This window comes from Chrysemys picta, chromosome 13, assembly GCF_011386835.1.
Source record: "Chrysemys picta bellii isolate R12L10 chromosome 13, ASM1138683v2, whole genome shotgun sequence".
Taxonomy (NCBI): Eukaryota; Metazoa; Chordata; order Testudines; family Emydidae; genus Chrysemys; species Chrysemys picta.
In genome coordinates, this window is record NC_088803.1 from 20,950,583 (window position 1) to 20,965,717 (window position 15,135).

The 15,135-nt window shown below is 48.0% G+C and overlaps 2 pseudogenes; one reads left to right on the plus strand and one right to left on the minus strand.

Moving 5' to 3' along the window:
- Window positions 1–889: 889 nt before the first annotated feature.
- On the plus strand, window positions 890–2,575 carry LOC135975172 (olfactory receptor 5AP2-like; annotated as a pseudogene).
- A 4,107-nt stretch (window positions 2,576–6,682) lies between these two features.
- Window positions 6,683–13,755, minus strand: LOC135975173 (olfactory receptor 6B1-like; annotated as a pseudogene).
- Window positions 13,756–15,135: the final 1,380 nt, after the last annotated feature.

Genomic DNA, 15,135 nt, shown 5'->3' on the forward strand with positions numbered 1-15,135 from the left:
GAAGATAAATGAACACACTATCTGATTCTTTGCAGAAGAGATTTGAGAGATCTCTGGGGTGTGAAGTTAAAAATGGAAATATCTAAAAATGTTCCGTGCTGTTAAAAAACAATTGATGCCATTTCTGCAGAAATTGAGATGGAAATATAAAAGTATGCTGTGACTGAGGCATGGCTAGGTTCTCTTCCAATTGTGCATTGAAAGTTATGCATGCTCTCATGGCAGCATTATGGCATTTATAAGTTATACAGCACTCACTAACAGCGATATTAAAGAACGTTGTCACATGTCTTAAGTATCATCTCCACTTTACATGAAAGCCATGGAGCATCTGCAGAGCTCTTGTTTCATAAACCTCAAATCATATTAAGAGAATGGTAAGTGGTAGTGTCGACAACAATTTCACAGAGGCGGGAACAGAGCCACAGAGAGAGGAAAGGGCAAGCCCAGCATCTGGGAGTGGATGAGCCAGGAATAAAACCAGGTCCCTAGAATTAAATTATAGTTTCCACTCGGCTGGAATCTGCTGAGCTCTGCAATGTAAGTATGTGAAAATTAGGTATAAGGCCAGCAATGGCCTTTGGCTGGGGTTTTCATAGGAGCCCAGGAAGTGATAACCTCAGACACTGCAGGTAAAATAATACACAATCATGCTCATGAGTTCTGAGGCTAAGATGTGTTCAGCCGTAAAGATACCAGACAATAGGAATATTTCCAGTGTGCTTCAGCTCAGGCCCTTAGGAAAATTTTCCCCGAATGCCACTGCTATCTGGTGTCTTGACTCAACCATTGGGACCGCAACCAGCAGGGGGAAGTCAGAATTGAAATGTGGACTGTTTTGAAAAGGAAGTTAGATTATAAATGGCAGAATTTGTTTTATTTCCCCTACATGGAATCCACAGCAAACAAACACCATGGAAATGAAACTACCATCATGGAGTTCATCTTCCTGGGATTTGAGACCCTCCCACAACTGCAGGTTCTTCTCTTCCTGATGTTTCTAGTGATCTATGCTGTGACCGTGGCTGGGAACATCCTCATTGTTGCACTAGTTGTGGCTGATCAGCACCTTCACACCCCCATGTACTTCTTCCTTGGGAACTTGTCCTGCTTGGAGACCTGCTACACCTCCACCATCCTGCCCAGACTGCTGGCCTGTTTCTTTACTGGGGACAGAACCATTTCTGTCACTGGATGCATCACACAATTATATTTCTTTGGCTCTCTGGCAGCTGCCGAATGTTGTCTCTTATCAGGAACGTCTTGTGACCAGTTGTCATGGTGCGTGACTCACCGCTGCGGCGCCTCCTGCTAGTTGTCTCAGGGAATTAGCGGTTCTAGCCTCCAGAGCGCCCTCTGCAGGCCGGTGTCCCACTGCCGCTGGCCTCCGTGTCCCTCCCAGGACCCGGTGCCCCTTGTCTTTGGGGTGCTTCCCCCGGCAATACCCCCACAGTCTCAGGGTCTCCCCACCCAGCAGAACCCCCAATCCTCTATCCCCACCTTGCCTCAGTCGTGGGCTACTGCCAGTCATCATCTAGCCCCCGCTCACTGGGGGCAGACTGCAGTTTAAAAGCCACTCATCATAGGGAAGGGGGGGTTGGACCTGCTGCCTCTGCCTACCCGTGGGCTGCCCCTTGCAACCCAAGTACCTAATTAGCCTTCCACTAGGCCGCAGCCTGGGGGATTTCCAGGCCGGAGCTCCCCAGCTCCCTTGGCCTTCCCCCAGCCCAGCTCCACTCCTTCTCTCAGCTCCCTGCAGCCACGTCCCTCCCTCTCAAAAGGCTAGAGAGAGAATGTCTCTGGCTTCTGGCCCCAGCCCTCTTATAAGGGCCAGCTGGGCCCTGATTAAGCTGGCCACAGCTGTGGTCAGCTACCCACTGACTTCCCCAGCCATTCTTAATCCCTCTTACCCTGCTGCAGCCCTCTCCAGGGCTGCTATCACTCTTCCAGGGCCGGAGCGGGTGACCACTCCGCTACACTGGTATTTAGCGATATACAAACCTCTGCATTATGCAGGACTAATGAATGGCAGGTTCTGTATCAAGCTGGTGGCCACGTCATGAATAGGTGGATTTATATCTGTTGCCTTCTTAATAACTATGATGTCACAATTAACATTCTGTGGCCACAATGAAATTGACCATTTCTTTTGTGATTTTAGCCCAATAATAAAACTGTCCTGCACTGACACCCACACTCTGGAAGTTACTGCTTTCATACATTCCTCCATATTCACATTTCCTCCATTTCTGTTGATCCTGGCATCCTATGTTTGTATCATCACCACCATCCCGCGAATCCCGTCCATCACCGGGAGGCAAAAGGCCTTTTCCACCTGATCCTCTCACCTCATCATGGTGACAATTTTCTATGGGACTATAGTCATTTTGTGTCTGCTATCAGAGTCTGATTCACTGAGGGACCTGAACAAAGTGTTCTCTGTCTTTTATGGCGCCCTCACCCTATTGGTCAATCTCCTCATATACAACCTGAGAAACAAGGAGGTGAAGGAAGCCTTAGAAAAGCTCTCCTTCGATTTTTTTTCTTTCACAAGAATACAGATATTTTAAACTAATATCTATATCCAGGGGTGGCTCCAGGCAACAGCACAGCAAGTGCATGCCTGGGGCCTCTATCCATAACCATAGAAGACCAAGCCAAATCCTTAAAAATATATCCCCTCCACTCCCACGCTCCCACTTTAAGGTCTGATCAACACAGTGTATCAAGAAAACGATGTGCCTGACCTTGGATTACTCATTCTTTGAGTGTGGATGACGTTGAAAGTCAATACCTTAATGTGTTAATGAGAAGAACATAATTTTAAAAGTACTCTTCTTGAAATTTAGCATTTGCCTTTTCCTTGTTTTCTCCTGAGTGATTTTAAAACTGGAATAAAACATACCCTTCACACATTCCATAACATTAATCCTCATTTAAAATAAGTGTAGGCCACATGTGAAGCTATTAGGTTTTAATGAAGCTATGTTTTTAGAAAAGTTGTGTCTAATCATTAGATTAAAAATAAATTATACACATGGCCAAGTGAATAGCTCTGGTCACTTTTAAATGGGACCCTGGTGACATCAGAGGTAAATCAACCAATCCCCACTCTTCATCTCCTGCTAATTTGAATGTTGCAGTTCTGTTACCTGAAATGACTGATTAAGGAAAGGTATATTTGCAGGTAGTCCAAGAACTCTCATTCATGTCTTGGCCCTCGCGAGTGTTATTCAGGTTTCCATAGCCACCAGCTACCCACTCCTGTGCTTCATCAGAGAGGTGGTGGGTCTCTGCTACACAGCCAAGGGAAGGATTTCTGACTCAGGAAGACACAGTTCTCTGCTCCCTCCTTCCTAACCAGTTTAGTAAGATGAGGCCCTGAGTCATAAACTCTTGGTATCAGAGGCCCGGTATGAGGCCTGAGGCCTCAAGTGAAGTAATGGTCAAGACATTGCTAACATAAAGCAAAGTTAAGCTGTGAGCCAGAGGAAGGCCCGGCTCACAGAAGTTGGCAAGAAGAAGGCTGCTAAAAGCACATATTCACATATAAGCACTAATAGGATGAACGTGTGCCAGGATGGCACCAGAACATCCACCGAGATAACAAGGAATAGGCAGACCCATCCTAAAGACAGGGTCAAAGGGACAATACGATGGATGGACTTGTTTGTTCGAACCAGCTTGTACCTGGGGAGAGGCGTAGAGGGGTTGTACCTCAATGCATCAGGAGTGATGTGTAACTTGTTTGTACCTGTGTATAAGAATGCATCCCTCAGTGGATGTCTTTGTCTGGCTTAGGAGGCAGTGGAGAGTCCCACCACTGACTGAGTTGGTCCACTGTTAGGGGCACGTATTCGTAGTATGTCCTGTGGTGTCTGCGGGGAATTATTACTGTGCTTTGTTTGACAATAAACCTGGCCGGGTGCCTTTGTACCTTATCAGAGTCTGTGGTCATTGGGGGGGGTTCTCTTGGGGTCTGCTGTGCCAGCTATCTGCGCAGAGCCGGGGCAGCACACAGAGGGAACGAACACACGAACGCAGCCAACTGTTATCATCATTGAACAGAGCAGAGCACCACACCAGTGGCGTCTGACAACACCCAGAAGCAGTAATTTGCAGTTGTCCAGGTCACTGGGGCTGGAAACTAACATTCTGCCATTCCCTGATCCTTCACGTCCAAAGCCTGTCAAATTTGTCCCCATCTTGCTTAAAGTGCGGTGCCCAAATCTGGACACAATAGTTGTCACCACATGGCCCTGGGGAGTCTGCCCGACTGGTTGGAGTGAGAATCCCTCACTTATGCTGGTGTAAATTATGAGTAACTCCAGTGAAGTCATCACAGCCACACTGGTGTAAAACTGCAATAAGTGAGAGGAGAACCAAACCTGGTGGTGTGGGTGGGGGGGAGGAATTGCTTCTTCCTGGCCTCATGGGCAATTGCCTCACACCATGAGGGTTCATTACCTGGATAATGTGCTTATAGGGTCATGTTCTCCTCCCGTTTACACTACTGTTGATTTGATTCTATCCACAATAATTCTACTGACTGGAAAGGAAGCCACTCATATGCCACCAACTTTAGATTCATCTCCAGGTTCCCTGCTACCAACTATCATAATATTTACACACAGCCTCATACAGTGGGAGCAAATCAAAACTGTCCCTGTGATTTTACACTGATGTAGACCCACTAAAGTCAAAGCCATTAAACAGGAAGGTGTTGTATCATGGCCAGTAAATGCAAAGTCCAGTCTGAATCTTAATGTATTAACCTTCACATGGTCACACGAGGGGGTAGCTATTATGATCTTCGTTTTGAAGAAAGGGAAGTTTATTCTGTTTTCTCATTTCTAGGAACACATGAGAGTGTGAATGATAGCCTCACACAGAGTCAAAGAGAGAGCTTCTGTGTTCAGTAATATACAAATAAAACTCATTATGACAAACAAGCCCAGGTTTATTAGTATTGCCAACTCAGCAGAGAGAAACATTAAAAAGAACAAGAAGTGAAGGGGGTGAAGTATGAAGTGGAATGATTACGGAAAACTAGAACAAAGATGATCCTAGTGATTATTGGAGCACTTGGCTATGAACTAGCTGCTCAAGAACACATTGGGGGTGCAAGACATCATGATCAGTGACCTCCTCAAGACAGACACTATGAGAATTTCAAGGTGAGTAAGAGGAGAGTGAGTACAGATGAGCAGCTAAAATGCAGGAATTCTGCAGAAGGTTTAACAACATTCCAGACTACCCAAACCAAAGGCATTAATTTGTGGTCAGCATTTATTGCTGACTTGTGGGGATACATTTAGACAATAGGTTTCTCCTTTTTAAGCTTAAAGATCTTGTATGTTGTGAAGGCTACTTTTTTAAGGAAAATTCTCATGATGTAATACTGAAGGATAATAAGAATAATAAAAATAAAGTTTAAATTGAAGCATTATCATTATTACATTTTTAACACAACATCTTATAATTATTATATCATTTAAACCACCATTAGTAGCGTAAAAAACCCACAACATTTTCTTTAAAAATTAATCTGAGAGAAAGAGAGAGAGAGGGTGTGAGGGAGAGAGAGAGAGAAAGGTCAGTCCTAAATTTTATTGACATATGTTGCTGTTGTAAACCCCGGTGATTCCAAGACTGGAGAGATAAAGAGCAATTAGGGTAGCCTAAAAAACCCACCATATATTGTTTTTAAATCAACCAGATAGACAGACAGATCACTATCAGTCTTGAAAATGTATTGAAAGATGCTGCTGATACAACCCCAGTGAAAGACAACTTCTGAGAGATGATGAAATCCTCCCCTTGGTAAAGGGTCTACACCAGGCGTCAGCAACCTTTCAGAAGTGGTGTACCGAGTCTTCATTTATTCACTCTAATTTAAGGTTTCACATGCCAGTAATACATTTGAACGTTTTTAGAAGGTCTCTTTCTATAAGTCTATAATATATAACTAAATTATTGTTGTATGTAAAGTAAATAAGGTTTTTAAAATGTTTAAGAAGCTTCATTTAAAATTAAATTAAAATGTAGAGCCCCCTGGACTGGTGGCCAGGACCCAGGCAGTGTGAGTGCCACTGAAAATCAGTTCACGTGCCGCCTTCAGCACGCGTGCCATACGTTGCCTACCCCTGGTCTACACAAAGGCTACAGGCCACTTCTTTTACACTTCACTGGTGAAAATAGGGCCTAGGTGGGGAAATGAGTGACACACATGTGTTAGGTAGACCCTCCGCACTGTGGGAAAATTCACCATTTCCAACTCCCTGCTACTCCCATTGATATCAGTGGGTAATAAATGGAGTTGACTGCAGTAGGAACTGGATGGGTTCTGCCCCATTAGCTCACATTTCCCCAGGCAGATATAAGGTCCATCCATCCCAGGGTCAGGGATTGCTTGGCCCTGCTGCCCTTATTTGTACAGGTAGCTCTTCCTGACAGCAGGTGTCCCGTTGTATTTAAAAGAACAGCTCTAGTAAAAAGCAACAGAGGGTCCTGTGGCACCTTTGAGACTAACAGAAGTACTGGGAGCATAAGCTTTCGTGGGTAAGAACCTCACTTCTTCAGATGCTCTAGTAAGTAAGAGCTGTTTGTATGACCTGTGTTTCACAGCATCATGCCACAAGATAAGTTTCCATTATCTTGACTTTATTGCAATGTGCAATAGCTACATACAAAATAATTTGATATTTGTTATGAAATTCATAGCCTCACTAGTAGATTTCCTCAGGGCCTCCTTCACCTCTCTGTTTCTCAGGCTGTAGATGAGTGGATTGGCATGGAGAGTCAGGACCGTGTACAAGAGAGAGAACACTTTGTACAGGTCTCTCAGTGTGTCCGTGTCTGGAAGCAGATAGACAATGATCAGAGTTACATAGAAGATTGTCACCACTCTAAGATCAGAGGAGCAGTTGGAAAAGGCCTTTTGCCTCCCAGCGGTGGAAGGAATTTTGTGGATGGTGATGATGATGCACACATAGGATGCCAGGATTAAGAGAAAGGGAGGCAGTGTTAATATGGAGGAGAACAGGAAGATCACAAAAGCCATCAGGCGAGTGTCACTGCAGGACAGTTTTACTAACAGGGTATAATCACAAAAGAAATGGTCAATTTCATTGGGTCCACAATAAATCATTTGTGAAATCCAACATGTCGTGATGGTGCAAGCCACAAACCCATTTACCCAAGACCCAGCTGCCAGGCGGAAGCAGATGCTGCCATTCATAATAGGGTGACCAGATGTCCCGATTTTATAGGGACAGTCCCCATTTTTGGGTCTTTTTCTTATATAGGCTCCTATTACCCCCCACCCCCATCCCGATTTTTCACATTTGCTGTCTGGTCACCCTAGTTCATAAGGGCTGAATAATACGGATGTTTGCATATCGCTAAATACCGATCATAAGACATTGCAGATAAGAGGCAACATTCCACAGATACCAGAGAATCAAAGAAATACAGTTGTGTGATGCAGTCAATAAATGAAATAGTCCTGTCCCCAGTCAAGAGACCAGCCAGCATCCTGGGCAGGTCTTCAAGCAGGACAAGTTCCCCAGGAAGAAGTACATGGGGGTGTGGAGGTGCTGATCAGCCACCACTAGCACAATGATGAGGATGTTCCCAGCCATGGTCACCAGGGCCGGCTCTAGCTTTTTTGCTGCCCCAAGCAGCAAAAAAAAGCGCCGCCCCCCGAATCCCCCCAACCGAGCGCCGCCGGAACCCCCCCCCAAAGTGCCGCTCCCCCGCCGAGCACCGCGCGCCGGAGCCAGCCCCCCCCGCCGTGCCGAGCGCCGCCGGACTCCCGAGCCCTGTGCTGCCCCCCCCCCCCCGCCGAGCGTCGGAGCCCGCCCCCCCCACCGAGCGCCATACCACGCCGCTGGAGCACCCACCCCCGCGGACTGCTGCGCTGCGCTCCCCCCGCTGCCCCTTACCAGGTGCCGCCCCAAGCATGTGCTTGGGTGCCTGGTGCCTGGAGCCGGCCCTGATGGTCACAATGTAGATCACCAGGAACAGCAGGAAGAGAGGGGTGTACAATTCCTGGAGATTCCTGAATCCCAGTAGGATGAATTCTGTGATGGATGTTTGATTTCTCCAGTCTCCAGTCCATTATAAAGTAAGAGTAAATCCACGGAAGTCTAAAAGGCTCAACATTTGAATAGCTTTGTGTATGGCTAGATTTTCCTCTCACTCACCCCACATGGACAGGTATGGTGGGTCTAGGTCTCCTTTCACTCGCCCCAGTATAAATCAGCAGTAATCCTATTGCAGTCAAGGGGGCTGATTCTTCGGGGGCTCACTTTGGTGTTAATCCAGAGTGACTCTACTGAGGTCAGTGAGCCATATTCTCCTGTCACTCATCCTGTTGTAAATCAGGAGTAACACCACTGAAAGCCATGAGGCTTGGTGCTCCACTCACACAACACACTTTGAATTAGGAATAACTAATGAAATCAATGGGCCCAAATTTATTCTCACTTATGCTGGTGCAAAATCAAGAGAAACTCCAGTAAAGGCACAACAGTTACATTAATATATGAACAATGTTCACAGAACAAGATGTTAACTCCCCCCTTTACACACCCACACATACACCAAAAAACTAGGGTTACCATACGTCCTCTTTTTCCCGGACATGTCCGGCTTTTCGGCAGTCAAACCCCCGTCCGGGGGGAATTGCCAAAAAGCCGAACATGTCCGGGAAAATGGTGGCTCTGCTCCTCCCCGACTCTTCGGCTCTGTTTAAGAGCCGGGCTGCTCGAGCGCTACCGGCTTCGGGCAGCCCCGTGCCTCCGGACCCTGCGCCGCCGGAGCCCGAGAGGGGAAGTGCCCGGGCTGGGGGCGCAGGGTCTGGAGGCACGGGGCTGCCCGAAGCCGGTAGCGCTCGGGCAGCCCGGCTCTTAAACAGAGCCGAAGAGGAGCAGAGCCTCCAGCCGCGGTGGCTCTGCGTAACTTACACTGTGTCAGTTACACAGAGCCGAAGAGGAACAGAGCCTCCAGCCGCGGCGGTTCTGCTCCTCTTCGGCTCTGTGTAACTGACACAGTGTAAGTTACGCAGAGCCGCCGCGGCTGGAGGCTCTGCTCCTCTTCGGCTCTGTTTAAGAGCCGGGCTGCCCGAGCGCTACTGGCTTCGGGCAGCCCCCATGCCTCCGGACCCTGCACCGCCGGAGCCTGGGAGGGGAAGTGCCCGGCTGGGGGCGCAGGGTCCGGAGGCATCGGGGCTGCCCAAAGCCCCAGTGCTACTGGCTTCAGGGTTTGTGGGGCAGCCTCCAGACCCTGCGCCCCCGGCTGGGCGCTTCCCCTCCCGGGCTCCAGCTGCGCTGGGGAAGCGCCGGCTGGGGGCGCAGGGTCTGGGGGCTGCCCGGCAAACCCTGAAGCCGGTAGCACTGGGGCAGCCCTTTCCCCCTGGCTGGGAGTGGAAGGGAGGAGGGGCGGAGTTAGGGTGGGGAAGGGGCGGAGTTGGGGCGGGCTAGGGGTGGGGAAATGGGCGGGGCCAGGGCCCGTGGAGGGTCCTCTTTTTTTATTTATGAGATATGGTAACCCTAAAAAAAACCCCACAACTGATATGTGAACTTCAAAGAATTTCTACATTCTGGATTCAAAATGATATATTTCCATTTGTTGACCAAAACTGAATGTTTTGTGTGGATTTGGGTTGGGTTGACATTGTCCTCTGTGTCTCTCAGAGCCGCTGCTGTATCCTATGGGAACTGCATTCCAAGTCCCAAGTGCTTTCATTCTCCATGGGCCTTCCTCTCTGGCCAGACTACGTCTCCCATGGTGCACAGCAGTCTCTCCCTGTGGCTGAGCTGCTGCAGTGTATCATGGGATATGTGTGGAGAGGGAAGTCCATAACTTTACCCTTTGTTCAATGCTCAACAAACATGTGGCCTGGTTCTTCCCTCACTCATCACCTTTTAGGAAGGGCTGAGCATCAGAGCCGGTTGAAAAAAAACTTCCATCAAAACATTTTTCAGTGAAACATTTCCCCCCACAAGAAATGTTGTCCAAATGTGTCCTTGTTTTTCCAGGCAGCTCTAGTTAGCACCTGGCTTGACTGGATCATGTATTCAGTGCTGCTCTTCATTTAGATCACACTTTGCATTTTATGAGAATTTAGTGAGGACACTAGCTCCTATTATGGCTTGTGGGAGCAAGTTCTATTCCATGCTCTATCTTTGTTTGTCTGTCTGTTTGCAGTAGTGCTGTAGCCATGTTGGTCCCAGGATATGAGAGATACAAGATGGGTGAGGCAATATATATATTTTTGGACCAACTTCTGTCAAAGGAAGGGACAAGCTTTCGAGCTTCACAGGGCTCCTCTTCAGGTCTGGGGAAGGAAAGCAGAGAGTCTGAGCTAAATACAAGTTAGGACAGATTTTTAAGCATAAGGGCTTTACACATGCTGTAGGAGACCACTTAAAATTGAGTGGGCAATTGAGGATTAGCAGGCAGTGGGGTGTGTTACTGAGCCATAAAACTAGTGTTCTGTGGAGTCCATGATTTTCAGAGTTGTGAATATTGATCATTGTAGCAGTGGAGATATGGCTGGCTGTTTTGAATCTGTTATTCTGGAAGGGTCTGGTTCTGCTTTGAGTTGGTGAGTCCTGGTCTGTGGTGAGCATGCATCTGATGATTATCTTGGAGAGGTTGTGGGATTGTTTGAAGGCCATAACAATTGCCCACTTCATTTTAAGTGGTCTCCCAAAAATGTGTTTACCCCTTATGCTTAACAGTCTGTCCCAACTCAGGTCAGGCACCAGAAATGACAGCAGGGAGCCTATCTCTCCTGTGCTCTCATAGACACCCCCCTCCTCACCCCGCTAAGCCAAGACAGCAATGGAGGAGGACGCCATCTCAGTCAAATGCATAGGGGAGAAGATCATACCATGGATAAGGGAATGCAGTAGACAGGGACATGGAGACTGGGACTGGGGTGGATGGGAATAGAAACTAGGCCTGGGAGTTGGGGCAGAGTTGGGCCTGGAATGTTGGAGGTGGTGAAGAGAGACTGGAACCATTTTGGAAAGAAGACTGGGTCTGAGAGCTGAGGGGAGAGATTGGGGTTGGTACCTGGGAGGGGAAGACTGGTTAAAAAAAGGAACTGAGATTGGGACCTGATGAAGGGCAGGAAACAGGTAGATCAGATTACATGAATGAGGGTGCTGGGGCCTGGGATTGGCTGGACAAAGAGTCTGTGACTGTGAGCCAGTGGGGAACAGGGATAGCGTTCGGTGAGGAGGGAAAACACATCTGATGAGAATCTGGGGTTCAGGGAGAAAACTGGGACTGACTGGGCTAAGAGATTGGGACAAGAAGCCAAGAAGTGGGGACCCTGGAACATGGGAGTCTGGTGGTGGTGGGTGACATCAGAGAGGGAGCCCGGAAGGGAGAAGATCTATTAGTAATAGCAATAGCAGTCATATACAAATTAAAGAAATATTCACATATTTTACATACAAATACGTTTATTGTGTACACACGGATCATTCACCCAGGAATTTATAACAAGGGGCATACACACTGCTCTACATACATTCATGGAGGTGTCACTGACGTGATGAAATGCAGAGGCATGTGATAAATTAATTTAATATGCAGCACTGGCTCCCTCACCTGCAGTCTGTGCCCTCGTCCATCTCCTCTAGAGGGTTTTATGTGCAGAGGTTGGGATTTGTAAGGGAGTCGAAGAGCAAACAGCATTACCTTAAAGCACCTAGAGGAGCTACAGAGATCAATGAATGCACAGCATGTTAATGTGCTTTAGAACTCGCACCTCCTATACAGCAACACCACCAGCCCGTCCATGTAGACGAGCCCTCAGTGAGCCAACTCGATTTCCTTAGGCTCCTTGGAAAATCCCATGCATAATCTTTATTCACATGCAGAGTCTGGTGACTTCACTGGGACACATGATTGAATAAGGAAGAACCACAGTCCAATCACTTCATATTTTATTTGACCTTAAACATGTTAGCTTGAATATCGGGATTCTGAGAAACCCCTGATGTTACTGACAGCTTTCCTCAGGGCCTCCTTGACCTCTCTGTTTCCCAGGTTGTAGATGACTGGGTTGACCAGGGGCGTCAAGACAATGTAAAAGACAGAGAACACTTTGTTCAGGGCTCTTGGTGCATTGGTATCTGGTAGCATATAGACACATATCAAGGTCTGTAGAGAGGGTTCGTCAGGGCTCGTCCATATCTGGGGTGGCAGAGAACCACACCGCCACCCTTAGTCCCTACACTGGCCCCTGGGGAATCAGTCGGACCACAGGAATCCTGGCTCAAGCTGTCCGGCAGGGGCTGAGCAAACATAGATAACAGTTAGCAGTTAACAGGCCCAGGCCCTGGGTCAGGGCGGGGCAGTAAAGGGTTCAAGGCTCAGGCCCTCAGGCAGGGGCTGAGCTGCAGTTTATATAGGTACAGCAGAAATGAGTCTAAGACTTAGCTCCTCAGGCAGGGCTGAGCAAACACAGGTAAATAGCACACCTGGGGCTTCAGGATCTGAGCGGCCTGGGAGAGGGGGAGACTGCCACCCACATGTTGGGTGGGAGGGGGGGATGCAGGCCCTCCAACTCCACTGTGTCCCAGCCTGGGGCCCTAGCAGCGGCCAAAGGCCCGCTGCTGTGTCAGTGGGGATCCTGGCCGCAACAGAGTGACATGGGTTCCAGCAGTTTTGTAGCCAGACTCGGGTTGGCTGCCCCCGGGCTACTTCACAACTCCTTCTCTGGAGGTACCTGGGTCAAGGTGGTGTCCTCAAGGGGTCGATCACCATTGGACCCTCAGGGTAGCTGGCAAGGGGTAGGTTCAGCGACTCTCCCACATGCTGGTCCGCGTCAAGTATCAGCCGGTCATGCCAGTCTCCAGGTCCGCCGCTGGTTGCTGGAGTCTCCCCAGTGGGAGCTGGGCTGGAGGCGTCTGGCCTCTCCAGCGGCTGCCTCTCGAATGAACTCTAGGCTTGGGCTCTTATACTTCCTGTCTGGCACCTGACCCTCTGGGGGGTGGGCTTGGAGTTCTCTGGCTTCGCCCATTCTGGTGTCTGGTGGAGCTCATGCCTCTCCGGGGTGACGGGGAAGCACATCGCCTCCCTACAAGATCCCATAGTAAATTGTAATCACAGTAAGGTGAGAGGAGCAGGTGGAAAAAGCCAATTGTTTCCCGGTGCTGGACAGGATTCTCAGGATGGTGCTGATGATGCAAACATAGGATGTCAGGGTTAATACAAAGGAACCAGGGAGAAGGTTCAGGAGCATATGAAAGCCACCACCTTCAGCCCACGGAGATCACTGCAGTTGAGTTTTATTACTGGGGTGAAATCACAAAAGAAACTGTCAATTTCATTTTGGCTGCAGAAAGACAATTGTGACATCAAAATTATTACTACGGTGATAGCTGGAAACCCACTCATCCAAGACCCAGCTGCTAAATGTAGACATAACCTACCATTTGCTATGGCTGCATAAAGTAGTGGTTTACATATGGCTAAATACTGATCGTAAACCATCATGGATAAGAGTTAACATTACGTACACACCAGAGAAGCAATAAAATAGAACTGCGTGATGCAGCTGCTAACAGAAATGGTTCTGTCCCCTGTCAGGAGACCAGCCAGCATCCTTGGCAGGACGGTGGAGGTGTAGCAGTTCTCCAAACAGGACAAGTTCCCCAGGAAGAAGTACATGGGGGTGTGGAGGTGCTGATCAGCCACCACTAGCACAATGATGAGGATGTTCCCAGCCATGGTCACAATGTAGATCACCAGGAATAGCAGAAAGATAAAAATCTGCAGCTCTGGGAGATCCCCATATTCCAGGAGGATGAATTCTGTCACTGTTTGATTTCCCCACTCTGCAAAGTCCATGAACTGTACATAGAAAAATTAAACAAAACCTCTGCACTATAAATTTGATGAAGTTAGAATTTTAATACACAGTCAATAATTAAACACATAAATATTCATAACCCCCTCCCTCCCCTTTCCCTAGTGATCAGTAACACATGTTTGAGCTGAGAACCCTGTAAACATGCATTTTCTGGTCTCTCTGTTGCCTGAGGCAAGCATAAATGCACCGCTTCATTTCATAAGCCACCCACTCTGTTGCAGTCTCCATTTCTTCCAACCCTAACTATAAGACCCTCTGGGATTAGAAACTGGGCCCATAGGCCGGGGTGGGCTTCTGACAGTTCCACATTGCACTGCAAGCTTAGTTGGGAAGAGTCTGTGAAGCTAGGCAATGCAAGAAATACCACCCAGTAGGGCCTGAGTGGTGGACCCTCACAGCTCAGTGATTGGCTGATGCTGGCTGAACAACAATGCAGGCTGCCTGTCTTATCCTGCACCAGACCCAGTTTGATGTAGATCCTAGACTCTGGCTTCTGACTCTGTTTTTTCTGTGATTTTACTGTTTGCTTGCTGTCTATAAACTGGTGCCTGACCCTGACTTCCTGACATCCTGACCTGGTGGGACCCTGACTCTGCTATTTGCAACTTGGTGCTTGGCTCTGACTTCCTGGCATTTTGACTTGGCTCAATCCCAGTCCCAATGCTTGTCTCCTGATTATGATTTTGCATCTGATGGGTGGGCACAGCCTGCCTTCAGCCCGGCCATGACACTAACTCTGGTCTTGCAGACACCTTTATTCAACTTTTTCCCACTTGTTTGGACAGAATGCAAACCCGTGTTGAAATAAAGCAAATCTAAACTCAACCTCCTTTCTTTAGCAATGTGGGACAGGGTGCAGATTTTCAAATGTATTTGAAGCTTGCTAGGGACCTAACTCAGTCAATGGGATCATGTACTTAGCATGTGTAGACGCTTCTGAAAATCCCACACTGGGTACCTATCTGCATCTTTAGGTGTCATTAAACTCCTTTAAAAATCTTCACCCAGGCCTTCAATTCGTGTATATTGTCAGAACTGCAACAAATTCCAAGAACTATGCCAATGTACACCTGCTGGAGGTCTGGCCCATTAACTTCAATGGAGCGCCTCTGATTCACATCAGCTGGCCAACAGATTTCCAAAGTTACACTGGTTTACCACAGGTGCTCCATTGACGGTGGTGGCATGGACCCTGTGTATTTAAAAATGAGACAATCAGTGTTTAAACAGCTCCACCT